At 36.8% G+C, this 21,155-nt stretch overlaps 1 long non-coding RNA gene across 1 annotated transcript in view; it reads right to left on the reverse strand.

The window, feature by feature from the left end:
* LOC144379784 (uncharacterized) overlaps nucleotides 1–21,155 on the reverse strand; it is a 164,508-nt gene that overhangs the window by 70,921 nt on the left and 72,432 nt on the right. The window contains exon 2 of the long non-coding RNA XR_013443163.1: nucleotides 1,450–1,543. This is a non-coding gene — a long non-coding RNA (uncharacterized LOC144379784). The remainder of the gene's footprint in view (nucleotides 1–1,449; nucleotides 1,544–21,155) is intronic.

Genomic DNA, 21,155 nt, shown 5'->3' on the forward strand with positions numbered 1-21,155 from the left:
TGATCAACTTTTCATAGTTTTAACAGAAAAAGCATATATTAAACAAACAGAAAGTGGAAATATTATAATTCAATACTTTGGCATTTATAGCATAAAATATATGTCAGCAACATACACTGTAAATATTGATTTTTTTAAAATTATACTCTAAAATAAAGTTGTCATTAAAGGAAAGTGGAAATTTTATCCTATCCTATAGGTGAGCTATATAAAAGCAGTATTTAATATATGTTGAGTGTTATGTCTTCAAATATTTTTCTGCACTTAGATATAAATCAGAAAAGTAAATCTCAGAGTTTTATGCATCCCTACTGATTGGAGAGGATAAATCTTTTATTTAATATTTTCAATTATATTATTACTCCTAATATTATTTATGAGAACCTGGCTTTCATATGAAAATGTGTAGGAAGGAAAACAGGTCAAGCACATTCGAATTCTCACTCAAATAAGTTCACAATTCTCATGGAGAGAGTTTTTATCAGCAACTATAGAGGTTGCTAAGAAAAATTAAAAAGACAAAGGAGCAACTGAAGCAGGTGGGTTTGCCACTAAACAGATGGGCTTAAGAAAGAGTGAAAAAAATGATTTCAGACAGAGGGAGAAGAGTGAACATTAATCAGAATGCTATTCCAAGTATATAGGGTTGTGTGAAATGAGGTGTGAAGTTTGGAGTGGGTGAAGAAGACAAATTTATAACATGGAGGCATACTTACAACGAAACAGTTATGATATTTGAATTTCTCACTTCTTTGTCATTAAAAGATCTTAAAATCCTTGAGAGCATGCTCTAAGAATTGGTTACATTTGCCTAAGGAACAGCTTAGATACATTTGCATTATTTCTTAGTTTATAGCAAAATTCTTTAAAAATGCTGTGCTTAAAGATACTTTATTTTTGTCTGAAAATCTCACAAGAATACAAGCTATATGAATAATGATATTTAATTATTGTAAACACCTTATCTTGATACTTTGCCTTTATATTTCATGTTGTACATATATGCTTGTTTTGTTTTGATTTATAAATTCAAATGTCTTTAGAGGGTAAGCAATTTTCATTTACAGATTAAAAGGTTGGTATAAAGCAATAGTTGTGGTGAAGTTCTAGAACTAAAGATATTGGAACACCTTTTTTTTTTTTAACATTCTGCTAGCGCAACAAAAACAAGTTAAATGCAGCTTATGAGGCTGAAAAATTCTAGAATGACATAGGTTAAGCACATGCTTACTCTGGACAAGTCCAGCAATTTACTTAAGTAACCTTGCTTTCAGAGAAAAATTTGAAACTTACATAATTGATGAAATATCAACTTTACTTCATTGTACATGGCAACTTAGAACAACACTTAATTAATAATTATTCATTTAACTCTAATCAATCTCTTCACTTTACTAGAAGTCAGGGCCCAAATTCAGTCACCCTACTGCCAGCATACCAAACTCTTACCTTTTCTTCCCTCCTTTGCGCCTGTCTGTCAAAACCAGAATGGGGTATGGATTCCAGTGGTTAGGACTTGGTTCTTGCACCTGTTAGCTGAGATCTATAGGAGACAATGGCATGAAAACCAAGATTTGTGTCAGTATAATTTATGGCCCAGTAATCCCATTAGGTTTACCTACATATGGTTCAGTAATCAACTTCTAACGCCATTCTCCAAAATGACCAAATTCAAATCAAGTCTACATTTTTTGAGCTGTTTTCCCCCATGACACACTCATTCCTACTTGCATCAAGGATAAATCTTGCTAACTGGGTTCTAAATCTATCCCAGTATGCCCATTTAGGGTCTTTTCTATTTTTCATTCTGTATCTCACTTGAATTTTTAACCTTTCTGTCCTGCTGCTTACTTTCCGTTACTATGTAAATACTAAGTGATAATGGGAAGTCAAACAAGATAAAGGTATAAGACATATAAATGATATTTAGCAACATGTAGTCATTGGTAAACTTAGTGAGAATGGTTTCATTCAACTATCAGGGCATGGGAAACCAGATATCAGCAGATGCTCCCTTTCAATCCTTTTTCCCTATTATCATAAGAGTAATTCCTCAATTATACAATTCTGGCAACTTCAGTAATCCAGTTAAAATACTTTCATGGCTTCCAATTTCTCTCTGTTAGATAATATATACTTAGCTTAGAAAGCTCAGCTAAGCATAATACATTTCTTCAAATATGCCCCCATTTTTTCTTGACTTTGGCAATTCCTTTGGGTTGGAATAGTCCTAAACTATTCTTCACTTGCTCCATCAAGACCACATTCTTAAGATGCTGTTATTTCATTTTGGTGTATGTGGGGGTTTATGTGTATGTTTTAATCTCTAAACTAAATTAGATCTTCATGATGTCTGCACCCATTGACTGAAAATTTTATTTTTAATACTGGTGTCACTTAGCTTATATAAAATGCTTATAAATATTTAATTCCCATGAAGGTATAAACTTTGTCTTTGTGACCTGCAAATAAACCATAAGGGGATTGCACAATTTAAAAAATCTAATAAGTGAATGAATGCATGATTGAATTAATTGATGGATGGACAAAATTGTCAATGAATGAGTAAAGGCTACTTTGTGAAAAATCTGAGATTACAGAGTTAAAAATCTATGTTAAGACTGAGTTATATATTTAAATCAAGGCTGGGATAAAAAAATAATGTGCATTTGAGGGAGGTCCATAAAAGACTAGGAAATGCAGAATTTTTTTGGTGAAATTTATGAAGTTATTGCATGAATCCTGACAAATGGTTATTGTACTTAATTCTCACGATGCAGTAGAAATGATAAAGGGATGGGAAAGATAATCTTTACTTCTCCATGTAAGAGAGACTTGGTTAAGTACTTCTCTAAACCTATTTCTATCAGTAGACCAGACGATATTAATACCTATTTAAGGGCAAATTAAATAATTAATTAATTAAATTATTAATGATTTGCATGTGCCAGTCACAGAGTAGGCATTTAACATTACTTGGAGTTACATTTCTTATGTCATGGATCTCTTTTTTTATTTACTTGCTTATTTATGTTTTAGAGAGAGAGAGAGTGAGTGCCTGTGTGAGCAAGGGAGGGAGGGGGAAGGGCAGAGGGAGAGGGAGAGGGAGAGAGAGAATCCCAAGTAGGCTCACACGAAGTGCAGAGTCAGACGTGGGGCTCCATCTCACAACCCTGATATCATGACCTGAGCCGAAATTAAGAGTCAGAAGCTTAACTGACTGAGCCACCCAGGCACCCCGTCATGGATCTCTTTATATGTTATTGTCTTGTTCCTAATAATCTTCTGGCTATTTTTGGATCAGGCCCAACCCAGTCACTCACTGATAACCACATAAAATGTGTAAATACACAGTTCCTATTACCATCACAGAGTGAAAGTAGGAAAGCGATAGTTTTTGGTAGTTCACTCATTCAACAAATATTCATTTGAAAACATACCAAATGCCAGAATCTGTCTAGATCCTGGAGATATAGTAATTGACACTTGCTGATAAGTGTTATGAAGAAAAAATAAAAGATGGAGAAATGGTAGTGCCATGTTTCAACCTGGAGTTATGGTTTGAATTGCACTTTTAATAGAGTTGTCAGGGAAAGGCTTTCTAAAAAGATGACACTTTATCAAAGACCTGAATATGTATGAAAGGAGAGGGAAGAGCAAGTTCAAGGCCCTGAGGCTGAAGGGTGCCCAGCATATTTAAGGAATACTAAGGATGGAACAGAATAAGTGGAGTATTAGAGGAGGTCAGAATAAAGATTAATAATAATAACAATAAAAGGACTAGATCATGTAGTTTTCTTCTACTTAAGAGTAAGAAGGGAAATCATTAAAGAGTCTGAGTAAATGAAAGATATGATAGGACCCAGGGATATGGACAGCAAGATCTGAGAACATGAAGGAGATATGATATACTGTGTAGAGAACAGACTATAGAGGAAAGCTTACAGTCAGTAAGACTGGGGAGGAAACTATCACAGCAATCCAGGAAAAAGGATCATGAAGGGTTGAAAGTGAGGCAGAAGGTGTGGAGGGAGTGACACGAACAGTGTCTGAAAGGAGAATCAACAGGCCTGATAGATCACACAGGGGATGTTAACGAGAAGAGAGAGTAATGACTCCGAATTTTTTATCCTGTGTAACTGCTAGTTTCTGCGAAGTAGAAGGTTGTCATAGGAGCAGGTAAGGGTAGGGTGTGGCAGGGGTACAAATATGTTCTCAGAACCCCTTCAAGAGAGGAAGTCCATCCAGCTCAGCGGAAAATGGCTAGCTGACGGCTGCCAGCTTCTAGTTCCTTCAGGTTTGCTTCAGCTCTCAAGCCAACGTTATGCTTTTCTCAGGATGGATCCAGCAGAAGAGCTCAAGAAGGTGATGGTGCCGCTTCCGGGGAAGGAGTGAGAAAGTCATTCAGGGACCTAGTCATTTTCATCCAACATGAGACACTTCTAAAAAGGGCAATCTTTGTTCCAGAGCTTCTCACTGAGCTGGTAGAAACTATCAGATCAGCATCCAGGTCTAATAACTCCCCCAACTGAGTCATGTTTCTTCCCTTTAACTCTCACAGCTGTAAGCCGTGACAAGTCTTTTGCATTCCAAACTCACTGTCTGCAACAAGAATTTTCAGATTTTAAGGGAACAGTCTGTCCTAGGGAATTAATTAATCTAAGAAATCAAATCATCCCACTTGGCCCAAATCTCTACAGAGAACAAAGTACGGCACTGGTGTGTGCGTCAAGTGTGAGCACAGAAATGGCTCAACTTTCCTTTGGGCATTAGCATCTGCTTATATGGCTGGAGCACTTTCATGTCCAAAACTCTAGATGAACCTTCCTCAGGCAAAAATGATGGTATTCCATGAAGTCTAACTGTTTACTTTCACATGAATGTTCTTAAAATGTGTGAGATCAGCTGTCATAGTTTCTTATCTCTTCCCTCATTTTAAGCAAAGTATTATGATTTTTTTCTAACTTTCCTTGTACTTGTCATTTCCTCTTTGCTGTTAGCACTATATTCTGACAATCCAAAACTTAAGAAATTTCTCAGAGTAGACCACCCAGATTACTTCACAGGTAAAAAGCAAAACGTAGAAAATAGTAGTGTTAGCATTTACTTAAAATTTTTATTATTATGGTTTTAAATATGGCAAATATCGTATCATCATAGTGTTTGTAAGTATACTGATATATATCAGTTTGTATATTTATGTGTGTGTGGTTTTATTATCTATGCCTACACCTATATTTAATCACTTATGTAGTAAAAAGGGCATTAGATTTAAAGACACAAACCTAAATTCCTAATTCTGATTATGCTAATTCTTTATGTATCTGATATAGCCCAAGTCATACTGCTTGACTTTGGGTTCCTTATTTTAAAAAGTGGTATAATAGATGTGAACATTTTGTAAACCATATAAATACATAGCTATGAACACAGATAATTACATAGTTATGATGTGGTTGTTGGTTTAAATGTTTGTATGTCAAGCTGGCTAGCTCATCTATCATAATATTCACTAAATGTTTGATACCTGATTCAATTAGCAGTTATCCATGCAGTTTAACAGGCATGAATCACCTAGCCCATTTGCAGTTAATTGATTACTTGATGATAAACTTGTAAACAGTCAATCTAATTGATCTTGGAGGACGAGCCTAAAATAATGTCTAAAGGTAGAGTTATCATGCAATTGTCCATTTATTCATTTTGCAAAGTATTGTTCAGTATTTATTGTATTTCAGAGGAAATGTGCTAGGTCTAGTCCAATACTGTGGCACTCTGATAAAATATACAACAAGATTATTGCTTAAACCATTCACCCTCAATACCTTAAAAAATGTAAATAATAATAAAATATAAATATGTAAATTCAAGATATTTTTAAATTCCAAGATACAGTTCTGCTTTTTTATATTGATATAAATTACCATTATTTCTCTTTAAACATAATTTATATAAAGAGTTAAAACCATCTTATTTTAATTTCTCTTCAAATTTTACATGCTATATAATGGAATGCCATTAATATGAATGAAAACCTGAAACTATATATATATGTGTATATATATATATGTACATAAACATACATAAACACACACACTTACAAATAAATTTATTATTATGGAAAACATGTCTTTTATATTATGTATTTTGTATGGAGATATACAGAATTGGGTCATTTTACAAAGAATTCATAATACTTGTGTATAATTTTAAGAAACAGATTAAATCATCCATCCATCCTTTATTCTATACTGTATAACGTTTTGTTTGTTTCCTTCTGTCATTAACCCAATTTCTCCGAATGTGAAAGGTGCTTAATACTCATTTGGCTCTTATTTCTGAAAATCGCTTACCAAGAGCTAGAAGCATTTACTATATTATATATAGACACAAAGTGCCATTTAGTCACTGCTGGGTAAACTGTTCCTTTAAAAAAATCATTTTTTGCATTCACTATATATTTATCTCAGTTGGGAAATGAAATATAAACTTATATTGGAGAAAGAAGAGATGAAGTTTGAGGGATGGCTAGTTTTGTTTGTTTCGTTTTTGGATTTGGGTTGGTTCTAAAAGCACAGTATATGTAACAAGAGAGATCATTATGATTTCCCTTTGATGTGTGAGCCTCTCTATGTAGTGTGTATTGAAAGCTGGCAATTAAAATCAGAATGTGATGTGCACTTCACTCATCCTTCCAGAACAGACTGCATTCCTCTGAACTGACAAAGAATTGATACATTCTAGTATGATTCCATCACTAAAGACAGCTCAAGATGAGAAGTAAATTTCATAGACCTCTATGGATTCCCTGTAGCTCTAACATTTCTGAGTGGACACCCATTTTCTCAGAAATTTCTGGAGTTCTCAGAAGATGGTAGCGCAGTACAAACGATTCTTAAACCTATCCATCTGTACTGTCTACATTGCTTTGGAGTTATGGAGACAATGAGAGAAATCAGCATATATATCCTTCCTAGTTTCCCTTAGCATATACTGTAGTTTCTTATATACTAATAATATAACTTTATGTAGAATGTCAGCCAAGTCTCTCAAGCCAAATGAAAACATAAACGTATTAGCCCCCAAATCAGAACACATTTGCAAACCTCCCAGGCCAAAGAACTACACATTTTGAATACATTTCCATTAAGAAAAGCTACCATATGCATACAGCTTAAATATCCATACCTTTTCAGTTTTGCTCATTACTAATTTTAATGGGACTTTGTGTATTCAGAATAATGCCAAGGTATAAACTGAATATATTTCTGTAATGAAATCGAGATAATGATTATGGCTTTATGCATGTAATGTGATAAAGGCAATATGAGTGATTTTGGAGGCAATTACTTTACATATTTTTATTATGCATTATTTTCATTTAGAAAATTCTGTTGAAATAAAACAAGTGCATTTTCAATTTCAGTGATGCTGTGTAAATAATATGCAGCACTATCTGGTGTAAAATTTTTAAAAGTTAGAATAATATGACTACTGCTAGATGTTTTATTATAATCTTAATATTTTCTAAGCAGTTTAGAAACCTAAAAAATATAGTTGCATTATGTGATGGCCAATATAATAATTTAATCCTTTAAAGAAAGAGCATAATCACCTTCACTATCAGTCCTCTGGATTAAATTATGACTGTTAGGACTAGGACATACTATTACGTAAATAAATTGGAAATCTTCTAATATAATAGGGAAGAAAAAAAATGTAGTCTTCCACAAAAACAACATAGACTGGCTCTAAAACCTAAGTGTCCATCAGAATCAAGATAGAAACCTTGTCACATATTAATTCCTGCATGGCCAATGCAGATATTCTTATACATTTGGCCTTGGAACTAGTCAGAATTGTATTTTTCAGAAGTGGCTTAGGTGACCCGTGGTCTTGTAATGGAAATCTACCACTGCACAGAGCAAAACTAAGTTGCAATGGTTAAGGAATGCCTTACCTATAAGCCAGGATAGGTGACTATATTCAGAGGAAACAGAATTATCTTACTGAAAACAAAAGATTTTTCCCATGCATAGATAATTTGGCACTTTGACAACTTCATTTATTATAAGCAGTTCAAGCTCATATATTCATGCCCAAGTATATTTTGAGACACTTATCTAGACTGTTCAATATTATGAGGTTGCCAAACTTACTTTTTATATTTTTATATATTTTCAATCTTGAAATATATAAAAGATTATGTGACATATATGTATATACCTAATTTAAAGATTAATAAAACAAAACAAAATGCCAACAATTTATATAAAGACAGAGAATATTACCTGAAGTTTTGAAGAACCTACAATCCCTCCTGAATTCAATCTCTCTTCTTCTTCCCAGAGGTAAATATTATGTTGAATTTAGTGCTATTATTCCTTTGCTTTTTGTTTGATGGATGGATGATCATCAAAATATTTAAAATCAAGCACTGAACAACCAGAATGGATGCTGCTAGGTAGCACTGGCGTGGGGTCCTGGAGGGCCCGTATGTGCCAGGCATGAGTGCATGTAGATATTATGGGGAGTGAAGCTAGCAGTTTGGGATGAAGTAGGAGGGAGGGTCTCTCTAAATGTAAATATAGCATGACTCCTCGTAAGTAGGTCCCAAGTTACACACATTGACATTTCTTCCAATAGAGAACCACTAATTTTCCTAGCTCGAGGCTTATGTGGCTATACCAGTTAGAACACTGAAATAGTTCCACACTCTTAACTGAATAGCTTAATAGCTTGTCATCCTGTGTCTAGCTGGGTCCTACCTAAACATTAAGCAACTGAAGTTTATTCCTCACCAAGCAGAGGTCATCCTGGGCCCTGATCCTTTGGCATTTGTGTTTTTGGCTTTTAAATTTTCTGAATTAAATGTATTAAAATGTTAAAAATTGGGGCTCCTGGGTGGCTCAGTTGGTTGAGGGTCTGACTTTTGATTTCGGCTCAGGTCAGGATCTCAGGGTTATGAGATTGAGCCCCATGTTGGGCAGACTCCACGCTCAGCTTGAAGCCCGATGTGGGGCTCCATTACACGACTCTGAGATTAACCTGAGCCAAAACCAAGAGTCGGACACTTAACCAACTGTGCCACCCCGGCACCCCTCTTTCTAAGTTTTTATTTAAATTCTGGTTAGTTAACATAGAGTGTAATATTAATTTCAGGTGTAGAATTTAGTGATTCATCACTTACATACAACACCCACTGCTCATCACAAGTGCCCTCCTTAATGCCTGTCACCCATTTAACCCATCACCCTCACCCACCTCCCCTCCAGCAATCCTTGATTTGTTCTCTAGAGTTAATCTGTTTTATGGTTTGCCTGTTTTTTTTCCTCCCCTATGTTCATCTGTTTTGTTTCTTAAATTCTACGAGTGAAATCATATGATATTTGTCTTTCTCTGACTGATTTATTTTGTTTAGCATAATACTCTCTAGCTCCATCTATGTTGTGGCATATGACAAGATTTCATTCTTTTTATGGCTGAGTAATATTCCATTATATATGTATTTGTATATAAATATATATATATATTTGTATATAATATGTACACACACACATACCACATCTTCTTTATGTTCTTTATCTATTCATCAGTTGATGGACACTTGGCCTCTTTTCATAATTTGGCTATTGTTGATAATGCTGTTATAAATATCAGGATGCACGTATCCCTTCAATTAGTACTTTCGTATCCTTTGGGTGAATACCCAGTATTGCAATTGCTGGGTTGTAGGGTAGTTCTATTTTTAATTTTTGAAGACCTCCATACTGTTTTCCAGAGTTGCTGCACCTGTTTGCATTCCCACCAACAGTGTGAGAGGGTTTCCCTTTCTCCGCATCCTTGCCAACCAACACCTGTTGTCTCTTGTGTTGTTAATTTTAGCCATGCTGATGGGTATGAGGTGAGGTGATATCTCACTGTAGTTTTGATTTGCATTTCCCTGATGATGAGTGATGCTGAGCATCTTTTCATGTGTCTGTTGGCCATCTGTATGTCTTCTTTGGTTAAATGTCTATTCTCCTATCTTCTGTCCCATTTTAACTAGATGTTTTTTTTTTTTTTTTGAGTGTTGGATTTTATAAGTTCTTTATAGATTTTGGATACTGATCAGATATGTCATTTGCAAATCTTTTATTCTGTAGGTTGCCTTTTAATTTTGTTGACTGTTTCCTTTGCTCTGCATCAGTTTTTATTTAGATGAAGTTCTAATAGTTTATTTTTGCTTTTATTTCCCTTGCCTCAGGAAACATACACAGTAAGAAGTTGCTATGACCAATATCAAAGAGTTTACTGCCTGTGTTCTCCTCAAGGATTTTAATGGTTTCCTGTCTTTCAACACTTTGAATTTATTTTTGTGTACGGGTAAGAAAGCAGTTCAATTTCATTCTTTTGAATATTGCTGTCCAGCTTTCCCAGCACCATTTGTTTAAAAGACTGTCTTTTTTTTTTTTTAAGAGAGAGAGAGAGAGAGAGAGCATGTGTGTGTGTGTGCAAGTGCGGGATGGGGTGTGGGGAGGTGCAGAGGGAGACGGAGAGAGAATCTTAAGCAGGTTCCATGAATAGCATGGAGTATGACATCAGACTCGATCACATGACCCTGAGATCATGACCTGAGCCAAAATCAAGAGTCAGACACTTCACTGACTGAGCCACCCAGACACCCCGAAGAGACTCTTTTTTTCCACTGGATATTCTTTCCTGCTTTGTCAAAGATTAGTTGACCATATAGTTGTGGGTTCATTTCTGGATTTTCTATTCTGTTCCACTGATCTATGTGTATGTTTTAATCTCTAAACTAAATTAGATCTTCATGATGTCTGCACCCATTGATTGAAAATTTTATTTTTGGGGCGTCTGGGTGGCTCAGTTGGTTAAGCGACTGCCTTCGGCTCAGGTCATGATCCTAGAGTCCCTGGATCGAGTCCTGCATCAGGCTCCCTGCTCGGCGAGGAGGCTGCTTCTCCCTCTAACCCTCCCCCCTCTCATGTACTCTCTCTCTCTCTCATTCTCGCTCTCTCAAATAAATAAATAAATCTTAAAAAAAAAAAAAGAAAATTTTATTTTTAATACTGGTGTCACTTAGCTTATATATGCCAGTACCAATACTGTCTTGATCACTACAGCTTTGTAAAATAACTTGAAGTCCAGAATTGCGATGCCTCCAGGTTTGCTTTTCTTTTTCAAGATTGCTTTGGCTATTCAGGGTCTTTTGTGAATCCACACAAATTTAGGAATGTTTGTTGTAGCTCTGAAAAATGCTGTTGGTATTTTGAAAGGGATTGCATTGAATGTGTGGACTGCTTTGGGTAGTATAGACATTTTAACAATATTTGTTCTTCCAATCCATGAGCATGGAATATTTTTTCCGTTTCTTTGTGTCTTCCTCAATTTCTTTCATTAGTGTGTTATAGTTTTCACAGTGCAGATCTTTCACCTCTTTGGTTAGGTTTCTTCCTAGGTATCTTATGGTTTTTGTTGCACTTGTAAATGGGTTCAATTCCCTGATTTCTCTTTCTGCTAATTCATTATTGGTATATAGAAATGCAACAGATTTCTGTATGTTAATTTTGTATCCTATTACTTTACTAAATTCATGTATCAGTTCCAATAATTTTTTGGTAGAGTCTTTTGGGTTTTCTACATACAGTATCATGTCATCTGCAAATAGTGAAAGTGTGACTTCTTGCTAACTTGGATGCCTTTTATTTCTTTTTGTTGTCTGATTGCTGAGTATAGGACTTCTAGTACTATGTTAAAATAACATTGGTGAGAGTGCACATCCATGTCTTGTTCCTGACTGTAGAGGGAAAGCTCCCAGGTTTTCCCCATTGAGGATGATATTAGCTGTGGGTCTTTCATATATGGCCTTTACAATGTTGAGGTATATCCCTCTATCTCTACTTTGTTGAGGGTTTTTATCATGAATAGATGTTGTACTTTGTCAAATGCTTTTTCTGCATCTATTGAGAGGATCATATGGTTTTTATCCTTTCTCTTATTAATGTGGTATATCATATTGATTTGCATTGTATTGATTGATTGATTTGTATCATATTGATATTGAACCACCCTTGCAGCCCAGGAATAAATCTCACTTGATCATGGTGAGTGATTCTTTAAATGTACAGCTGGATTTGATTTTTTAGCATTTTATTGAGAATTTGTGCATCCATGTTCATCAGGGAGATTGGCCTGTAGTTCTCTTTTTTAAAAAAGTGGAGTCTTTGTCTGGTTTGATATCAGAGTAAGGCTGGCCTCAAGTTTTCCTTCCACTTCTATTTTTTGGAATAGTTTGAGAAGAACAGCTGTTAACTCTTCTTTAAATGTTTGGTAGAATTCCCCTGTGAAGCCACTTGGCCCTGGACTTTGTTTGTTGGGAGATTTCAGATTGCTGATTCAATTTCTTTGCTGGTTATTGGTGTGTCCAAGTTTTCTATTCCTTATTTCAGATTTGGTAGTTTATATGTTTCTAGGAATCTATCCACTTCTTCTAGGTTGTCCAATTTGTTGGCATACAGTTTTTCATAATCTTTTATAACTGTTTGTATTTCTGTGGTGTTGGTTGTTATTTCTCCTCTCTCATTTGTGATTTTTTTTTTTTTATTTGGGTTTTTTTTCTTTTTGGTAAGTCTGGCCAGGGGTTTATCAATTTTGTTTTGTTTTGTTTTGATAGAACTAGCTCCTGGTTTCATTGATCTTTTTACTGTTTTGTTTTGTTTTTATTTTATTTTTTTATTTTTTTAATTTATTTTTTCTTTCTTTTAAATTTTTTTATTGTTATGTTAATCCCCATACATTACATCATTAGTTTTAGATATAGTGTTCCATGATTCATTGTTTGTGCATAACACCCAGTGCTCCATGCAGAACGTGCCCTCCTCAATACCCATCACCAGGCTAACCCATCCTCCCACCCCCCTCCCCTCTAGAACCCTCAGTTTGTTTTTCAGAGTCCATCGTCTCTCATGGTTCTTCTCCCCCTCCGATTTCCCCCCCTTCATTCTTCCCCTCCTGCTACATTCTTCTTCTTCTTTTTTTCTTTCTTAACATATATTGCATTATTTGTTTCAGAGGTACAGATCTGAGATTCAACAGTCTTGCACAATTCACAGCACTTACCAGAACACATACCCTCCCCAGTGTCCATCACCCAGTCACCCCATCCCTCCCACCCCACCCCCCACTCCAGCAACCCTCAGTTTGTTTCCTGAGATTAAGAATTCCTCATATCAGTGAGGTCATATGATACATTTCTTTCTCTGTTTGACTTATTTCACTCAGCATAATACCCTCCAGTTCCATCCACGTCGTTGCAAATGGCAAGATCTCATTCCTTTTGATGTATGCAGCCATCAAAAGGAATGAGATCTTGCCATTGTTTTGTTTTTATAGTTTGTATATCATTTATTTCTCCTCTAATCTTTATTATTTCTTTCCTTCACTGGGTTTAGGCTTCATTTGTTGTTCTTTTTCTAGCTCCTTTAGGTGTAAGGTTAGGGTGTTTGAGATTTTTCTTGCTTCTTGAGGTAGGCCTGCAGCACTATATACTTCCCTCTTATGACTACTTTTGCTTCATTCCAAAGGTTTTGGACTATTTTGTTTTCATTTTCATTTGTTTCCATGCATTTTTTAATTTCTTCTCTGATTTCTTGATTGACCCATTCATTCTTTAGCAGCATGTTGTTTAACTTCCATGTATTTGTGGTCTTCCCAATTTTTTTCTTGTGGCTGACTTCATTTCATAATGTGATCAGGAAATATGCTTGGTATGCTCTTACTGTCTTTGTAGTTGCCGAGGCCTGATTTGTGATCCAGTATGTGATCTATTCCAGAGAATTACCATGTACACTTGAAAAGAATATGTATTCTGCTGCTTTAGGATGAAATGTTCTGAATATATCTGTTAAGTCCATCTGGTTCAGTGTGCCATTCAAAGCCCTTGTTTCCTTGTTGATTTTGTGCTTACATTATCTGTCCATTGATGTAAGTGGGGTGTTAAAGTCCCCTGCTATTATTGCATTATTATCCATGAGTTCCTTTATTATTGCTATTAATTGTTTTATATATTTGGGTACTCCCAAATTGGGGGCATAAATATTTACAATTGTTAGATCTTCTTGTGGGATAGTCCCCTTTATTGTGATATTGTGCCCTTCTTCGTCTCTTGTTACAGTCTTTGGTTTAAAATTTAGTTTATCTGATATAAATATTGCTACTCTGGCTTTCTTTTAATGTCTATTTGCATGATAAATGTTTCTTCATCTCCTCACTTTCAATCTGCAGGTGTCATTAGGTCTAAAATGAGTCTCTTGTAGGCAGCATATACATGGGTCTTATTTTTTATCTATTCTGACAGCCTATGTCTTTTGATGGGAGCATTTAGTCCATTTCCATTCAGAGTAATTATTGATAAATATGTGTTCAGTGACATTTTATTACTTGTTTTGTCATTGTTTCTGGAGACGTTCTCTATTCCTTTCTTGTCTTTGTCACTTTTGGTCTTTCTTTTCTCACTCAAACAGTCCCCTTTAATATTTCTTGCAGGGCTGGTTTAGTGGTCACAAAGTCCTTTAGTTTTTGGTTTTGTTTTTGTTTTTTTGTCTGGGAAACTCTCTGTATCTCCTTCTATCTGAGTGGTAGCCTTGCTGGATAGAGTATTCTTAGATGCAGATTTTTCCCATTCAGTACGTTGAATATATCATGTCACTCTCTTCTGGCTTATCAAGTTTCTGTGGAGAGATCTGCAGCTAGCCTTATGGGTCTTCCCTTTAAGTTAGGGATTTCTTTTGTCTTGCTACTTTTAGGACTTTTTTTCTTTATGGCTATAAAAGCAGGTGTTGGTCTGCTTTTGTTGATTTTGATTGGAGTCTTCTGTGCCTCCTGGATTTGGATGTCTGTTTCCTTCCCCAGATTAGGGAATTTTTCAGCTATTAATTCCTCAATTAAATTTTCTCCTCCCTCTCCTCTCCATCTTCTGGAACTCCTATGATACATATGTTATTACGGTTGATGGAGTCACTGAGTTCCCTAAGTCTATTCTCATGTTCCATAATTCTTTTTCTCTTTTGTTCAGCTTCATTATTTTCCATTATTTTATCTTCTATATCACTTGTTCGTTTCTCTGCTTCTTCTATCCTTTTGTTCATTACTCCAGTTGGCGTTGAATCTCAGTTATTGCATTTTTCATTTGTTTTTTAACTCTTTTATCTCTGCATTAAGGGTCTCCCTGAAGTCTTCCATTTTTTTTCTCAAGCCCAGCAAGCATCCTTATGATTGTTGCTTTAAATTCTCCATCAGGCATATTACTTATATCTGTTTTGATTAGATCTTTGGCCTTGACCTTATCTAGTTCTTTCATTTGGGATGAATTCCTCTGTCTTGGCATTTCGTCCAAGTCTCTGTCTTCTTCTGTGTGTTAGAAAAGCCTGTTATGTTTCCTGCTCCTGAGAGTAATGGCTTTATGAAGAGGTCATATAGTGTCCAGGGCCTGGTGTTTCAGGGAGTGTCTCTGGTGTGTGCTGCGTGTGCTCTGCTGCTGTATTTTGGCTGCTCTATTCTTTACTCCAGTCATCTGCAGAGGCTCTTCTTGCCTGCAGTGTTTGGACATTGGCCAGAGTGGTGAGTTTAAACTAGGTGTGCTCTGGTCTGATGTTAAAGAGACCTGATGCTACTTCCACTAGAACTGAAGCCTTGCAGTACTCTGGTCGGGAAACATGGTGTGGGTGGGGATTTCTGCTGGTCTTCTAGGGAAGGGGTCTGCTGTGCTGGGACTGAGGCACACTTGCTCGAGAAGGGCAGTACCTGGGAAGAACAGGGGGGCAGAAGGTTAGGCAGTCAGTGTGGGCACTGTGCTTTTTACTGCAGGTGGTTCTGCTGAGGGGTGGGGGAGGTAAATGGCACCAGCCAATTCCTTTGTCCCTGGAAAGGGGTCTCTGTGCTTACTGGTCTCAGGGAAACACTCCCAGAAGAAGAAATAATCTCCCTCCTGTGCATCTGTGGCGTTTTTCAGAAGATTGCCGTTTTCACACTGTCTGTCTCTGGGTTGTTTGCCTGCCTTCATTCCAGGAGCAGAGCAGTGCCCTCTGGGCTCTATCCCAACCAAACCTGAGGACTTTTAAAACTCCAAACTTTAGGAACATGGTGTGGGCAGGAGCCTGTGCTGGTTTTCTGGGTAGGGTCTCACCCCACTGGGATGGATGCAGTTTTGACTAAGAAGGGCAGATGCACCAGAGTGCAGGGGTGGGACTTGGAACAAGCAGGCTAGGTAGCCAGTGTCAGGCTGAGCTGCCCTGGGCAGGTCATTCTGCACCTATGCTGAGGGGCAGAGGAGGGAAATGGCGCCCACCAGCTCTTTTTGTCCCCGGAGAGATGTCTCTGTGAATGGCACCTCTCACAGATGCACTCCAAGAAAGGCGAACAATCTTCCCACGTGTGCCTTAGGCGTTCCTCAGAACGAGCCATCTGCCCCCCGGGTGTTTGCTGGCCTTCTCTCCAGGAGTAGGGCAGTGCCCTCAAGACTCTATTGCAGCCAAGCCTGCTGACCTTTTTTAAAACTCCAGTCTTAGAGCCCCACTGGTTGTAAAAACTCATGAAAATCAGCCCCTCTTGTTTTCCTAGCCAATGGCTTTAGGGAAGTGTTCTCCTTGTGCATTCGTTCTCCTGTGTGCTCCTCTCCATCTCACCTTTCTCCACAATCAGGGTTCCCTTTCCTCCACAGCACCCGTGATCCCCTTTTCCCCCAAACCACATCTCCACACTTCCTACCTTCCTTGATGTGGCCACTTCTCTCCTCCTAGTTCTGGAGTTTATTCTATTAGTCCTTAGGTCTAGTTATTGGGTTTTCAGAATGAATAGTTAGTTATTTAGTTGTGTTCTAAGAATAAGATGAGCCTAGGGTCCTCCAATTATGTTGCCATCTTAGCTATTAATCTCCTTTTCCTTTTTTAAAATTTTTTCTTATTTAAAGAAGATGGATGTTATTTCTGATTTGAGAACTGATTGAAGAGTCAATCCTAAGGTTCGTCTATTTCCTGAAGTGTGTCTCTCTGTTTCTCTCAAAACTTTAGTCACTAAATTTCAGTTTGGGTGATATTCCTTTAATCTCACTGCTACTTTAAAATTCTAATAATCAAAGGAACATTATTTTGTTTAACCTTTTTTTAGCACATCTTCACAGTAATTCATATGACCAATCTTTCTATAGATCTCTTTTCACTTTTCCTCAATAACAGGAAAAGGATTAGGTATTCTGTTATATTAATTCTTTATAAAAAATGCGTCAAGTAGGGGTGCCTGGGTGGCTCAGTTGTTAAGCGTCTGCCTTCAGCTCAGGTCATGATCCCAGGGTCCTGGGATCGAGGCCCGCGTCAGGCTCCCTGCTCAGCGGGAAGCCTGCTTCTCCCTCTCCCACTCCCCCTGCTTGTGTTCCCTCTCTCGCTGTGTCTCTCTCTGTCAAATAAATAAAATCTTTAAAAAAAAAAATGTGTCAAGTACATAGAAGCTAAATGACACCTGATACTAGTCTGAAATTAAGTAAAATAAATGAGACATTATGACATAGTCAATAAGGGTGACACAGATGAATATCTTTAGGAAATTATAACAGATACGAAGACATTTGGATAGCTGGATTGAACATTAGAAACTGTTTGGGAGACACTCATTTCTTTTTTAAACTGTGAAGGTGATAACATGATAACAGTATTTGGTAATAACTTTATCTCTCCACTAGTAAATAGTGAACAACACATACTACTTTGATTCTTGTTGTTACTCTCAAAAATCAATTTTTATTTATTCTTTAATTTGCTATTTTGGACTTTCTCTAACTAAATTCCTGAAAAAGATCATTCTTGCATAGCCTGTTTAAGTATATTGGATGCTATCTGCAGATGGCACATAAAAAGGTCCCTTAACACTGACAGTGGAGTTTATGGTTAACAACAGAGCATCTTCATTATATCTCCAAATTGGTTTTGTAGATTTGGCTAAGCCTATATGGACATAACTCAGTATACAGGATCCAGGAAAGTATTAAACGACACATTAGTCAAATGTATTAGTCAATTTATTTATTTATTTATTTAAAGATTTTATTTTATTTATTTATTTGACTCCCCGCTCAACAGGGAGCCCAATGTGGGACTCGATTCCGGGACTCCAGGATCACGACCCGAGCCAAAGGCAGTCGCTTAACCAACTGAGCCACCCAGGCACCCTGTATTAGTCAGTTTAATATATATTGCTTGGGATCAAGAACCAGATGTTACAATTTTTACCTTGAAAGACAGAAATCCTGCCAGTCTCTAAATATTTCACAACCATATTTCTTCCCAGTATGACACTAAAAAATATACTTGTTGCTGAATTTTAAGTATTACATACATTCATCAAAATAACAACAAATACTGAATTATTCATTGATTATAAGATGACGATTTCTTAAAACTCAGACTTTCATTATATAATTTTATTCAAAATATTTTTTTTCTAAAGATTTTATTTATTTATTTGACAGAGAGAGAGAGTACAAGCAGGGGGAGTGGCAGGGAGAGGGAGAAGCAGGCTCCCGCTTAGCAGAGAGCCCGACATGAGGCTCGATCCCAGGACCTTGGGACCATGACCCGAGCTGAAGGCAGATGCCTAATCGACTGAGCCACCCAGGCGCCCCTTATTCAAAATATTTTTAAAAATTGTAGTAAACTCCATATAAAAATGTGAATTAGACTTTTTCACAAATGATTATTTCTGTGAATTGTGAGTGGATCAAGAAGCTGAAGAGCAAGGGTGTTCACTGCTTCTCAAGCTCATACATTGTCAACCATGCATTATATTTTTTTTTTTTTTTTTTTTTAAAGATTTTATTTATTTATTTGAGAGAGAGAGAATGAGAGACAGAGAGCATGAGAGGGAGGAGGGTCAGAGGGAGAAGCAGACTCCCCGCTGAGCAGGGAGCCCGATGCGGGACTCGATCCCGGGACTCCAGGATCATGACCTGAGCCGAAGGCAGTTGCTTAACCAACTGAGCCACCCAGGCGCCCAACCATGCATTATATATAATATTGATAGTATGTCATAGTTTGACCCCCCCCCATTTATTTACAGCTTATCTGCATAGGTCAGAAGAGACAATATACAATAAATGCATGAAGTCAAGAATTTCTTGCATAATTATTTGAATAATACTTTGAAGATACATGACAATATTTGAAAACTTCAAGAGATACATTATTTTCATCCCTGTATATCATATCTTCAAATTATATTATTGATGTGTTCCTTGAATGGATATTTCTTCATGTTCCTAATATATTGTGTTTTGTCACTGATCATTTAAGTTCAAGCACCATGAGGTTTACTTATCTAGATAGCCTGCATTTCTTAATTCACCTTTGACTCACCTGCAAATTTATAGACAAGTTGACACATCATTATAGTATAAAGATAGCTATTGTTTGGATGATTTAATGCAACTTTTTGGAGTACTGTAGAGATGAACAACGCTTCCACCTAAATCATGTTATTGGCTATATTTTCTTTGAAAATAATTAAACTTCACATTTTATCATAAGCAGTATATCACATAAAATTAGTAGTATAACATTCATGCTTTTCTGGATCACTTAATTTTATTTCAAAGGACATCCACTAAACCGTTAGTATCTGTTGAATAATGTAAAAATAGATCATTTTCTATACTAATTAGCATATAGATTTCCCCCTCCCACACAGACACACAATGAACAGATATACCAAGTCAACACTAAGTTGAATTTGACTTATCATTTCTAACTGATATGGAGCTTAATATGAACTTTTATGTGTCCAATTAAAACACTAGGGAAAACACCACAAGCGCATTCAAGCTTTTCTAGTCAGTCAATCTGTCATCATAGTAAGCATGGCTGTCTGTTCTGCTATTTTCCAGTGCCAGTGTGATATTCACACACCATCTGCCGACTTCCACTTATTGCTATCCAGGCTCCATTGCTGGTTATTCATTTCTCATTTTGGTCATCATAAGTCAGCATGTTTGTGAAAATCCAGTACTGCTTGCTGAACTAATACATGTACAACTGCTGTTGAATTTAGGCTTTGGGACATATATTGCTGTTCTGATAATTTCCTATGGATTCATCTTCTACAAAATTCATGGACTAACGTATTGTACTGAAAGCATGCAGTAAAATAAGACACTCATTTTTCTTTTTTTTTTTTTTTTTTTTTTTTTTTAAAGATTTTATTTATTTATTTGAGAGAGAGAGAATGAGAGACAGAGAGCATGAGAGGGAGGAGGGTCAGAGGGAGAAGCAGACTCCCTGCCGAGCAGGGAGCCCGATGCGGGACTCGATCCCGGGACTCCAGGATCATGACCTGAGCCGAAGGCAGTTGCTTAACCAACTGAGCCACCCAGGCGCCCTAAGACACTCATTTTTCAAAAGGAAAGAATATGAGGAATCATCAGGCACCATTTTTCTTTTTTCATCACCATTGTTAAAAGTGCAATTTTACTTGCATACGTTGGTCTCTTACTTAAAGCTCTTTGAATGCTATCTTTTATTTGAGGGATCCATATTACTTAGCAATTTGCCTTATAAAAATACACATAAAAATCAAGCTTTTCCAAAGTTCAGCTAAACTCCTAGCCAGAGTTCTGGTTCTCAACATGGAGAGAAACAGCCATAGTTTTTCATTGCTTTCGGTAAGTATTGCTTCATATAATTCTTGTGCGCAATACCTCATGATCCCTTTCTCTCTTAAATTCAAACAGATAGGTCTAATACAAATTTCAAATGTCTATCATTCCTGGTTCTGCTTATAAGCCTCCATATAACATGTCATGATTCAGCAAACTCTTTTCTCCCAAACCCACAAAGCTACCCAATACCCCTTTGCTTTTGTTTTTTAAGACTGATTGAATTACTGATTTGACAGAGAGAGAGAAAGAGAGAGAGAGAGAGAGAGCGCACACACAAGGAGGGGGAGCTGGAGAGGGAGAAGCAGGCTCCCTGCCGAGCAGGGAGCCGATGCAGGGCTTAATCCCAAGACCCTGAGATCATGACCTGAGGCGAAAGCAGATGCTTAACTGACTGAGCCACCCAGGTGACCCTCAATACCCCGTTTTAAAACCCAGATGCAAAGGATGATTTACT

The sequence above is a fragment of the Halichoerus grypus genome, chromosome 13, assembly GCF_964656455.1.
Source record: "Halichoerus grypus chromosome 13, mHalGry1.hap1.1, whole genome shotgun sequence".
In the NCBI taxonomy this organism is placed as follows: domain Eukaryota; kingdom Metazoa; phylum Chordata; class Mammalia; order Carnivora; family Phocidae; genus Halichoerus; species Halichoerus grypus.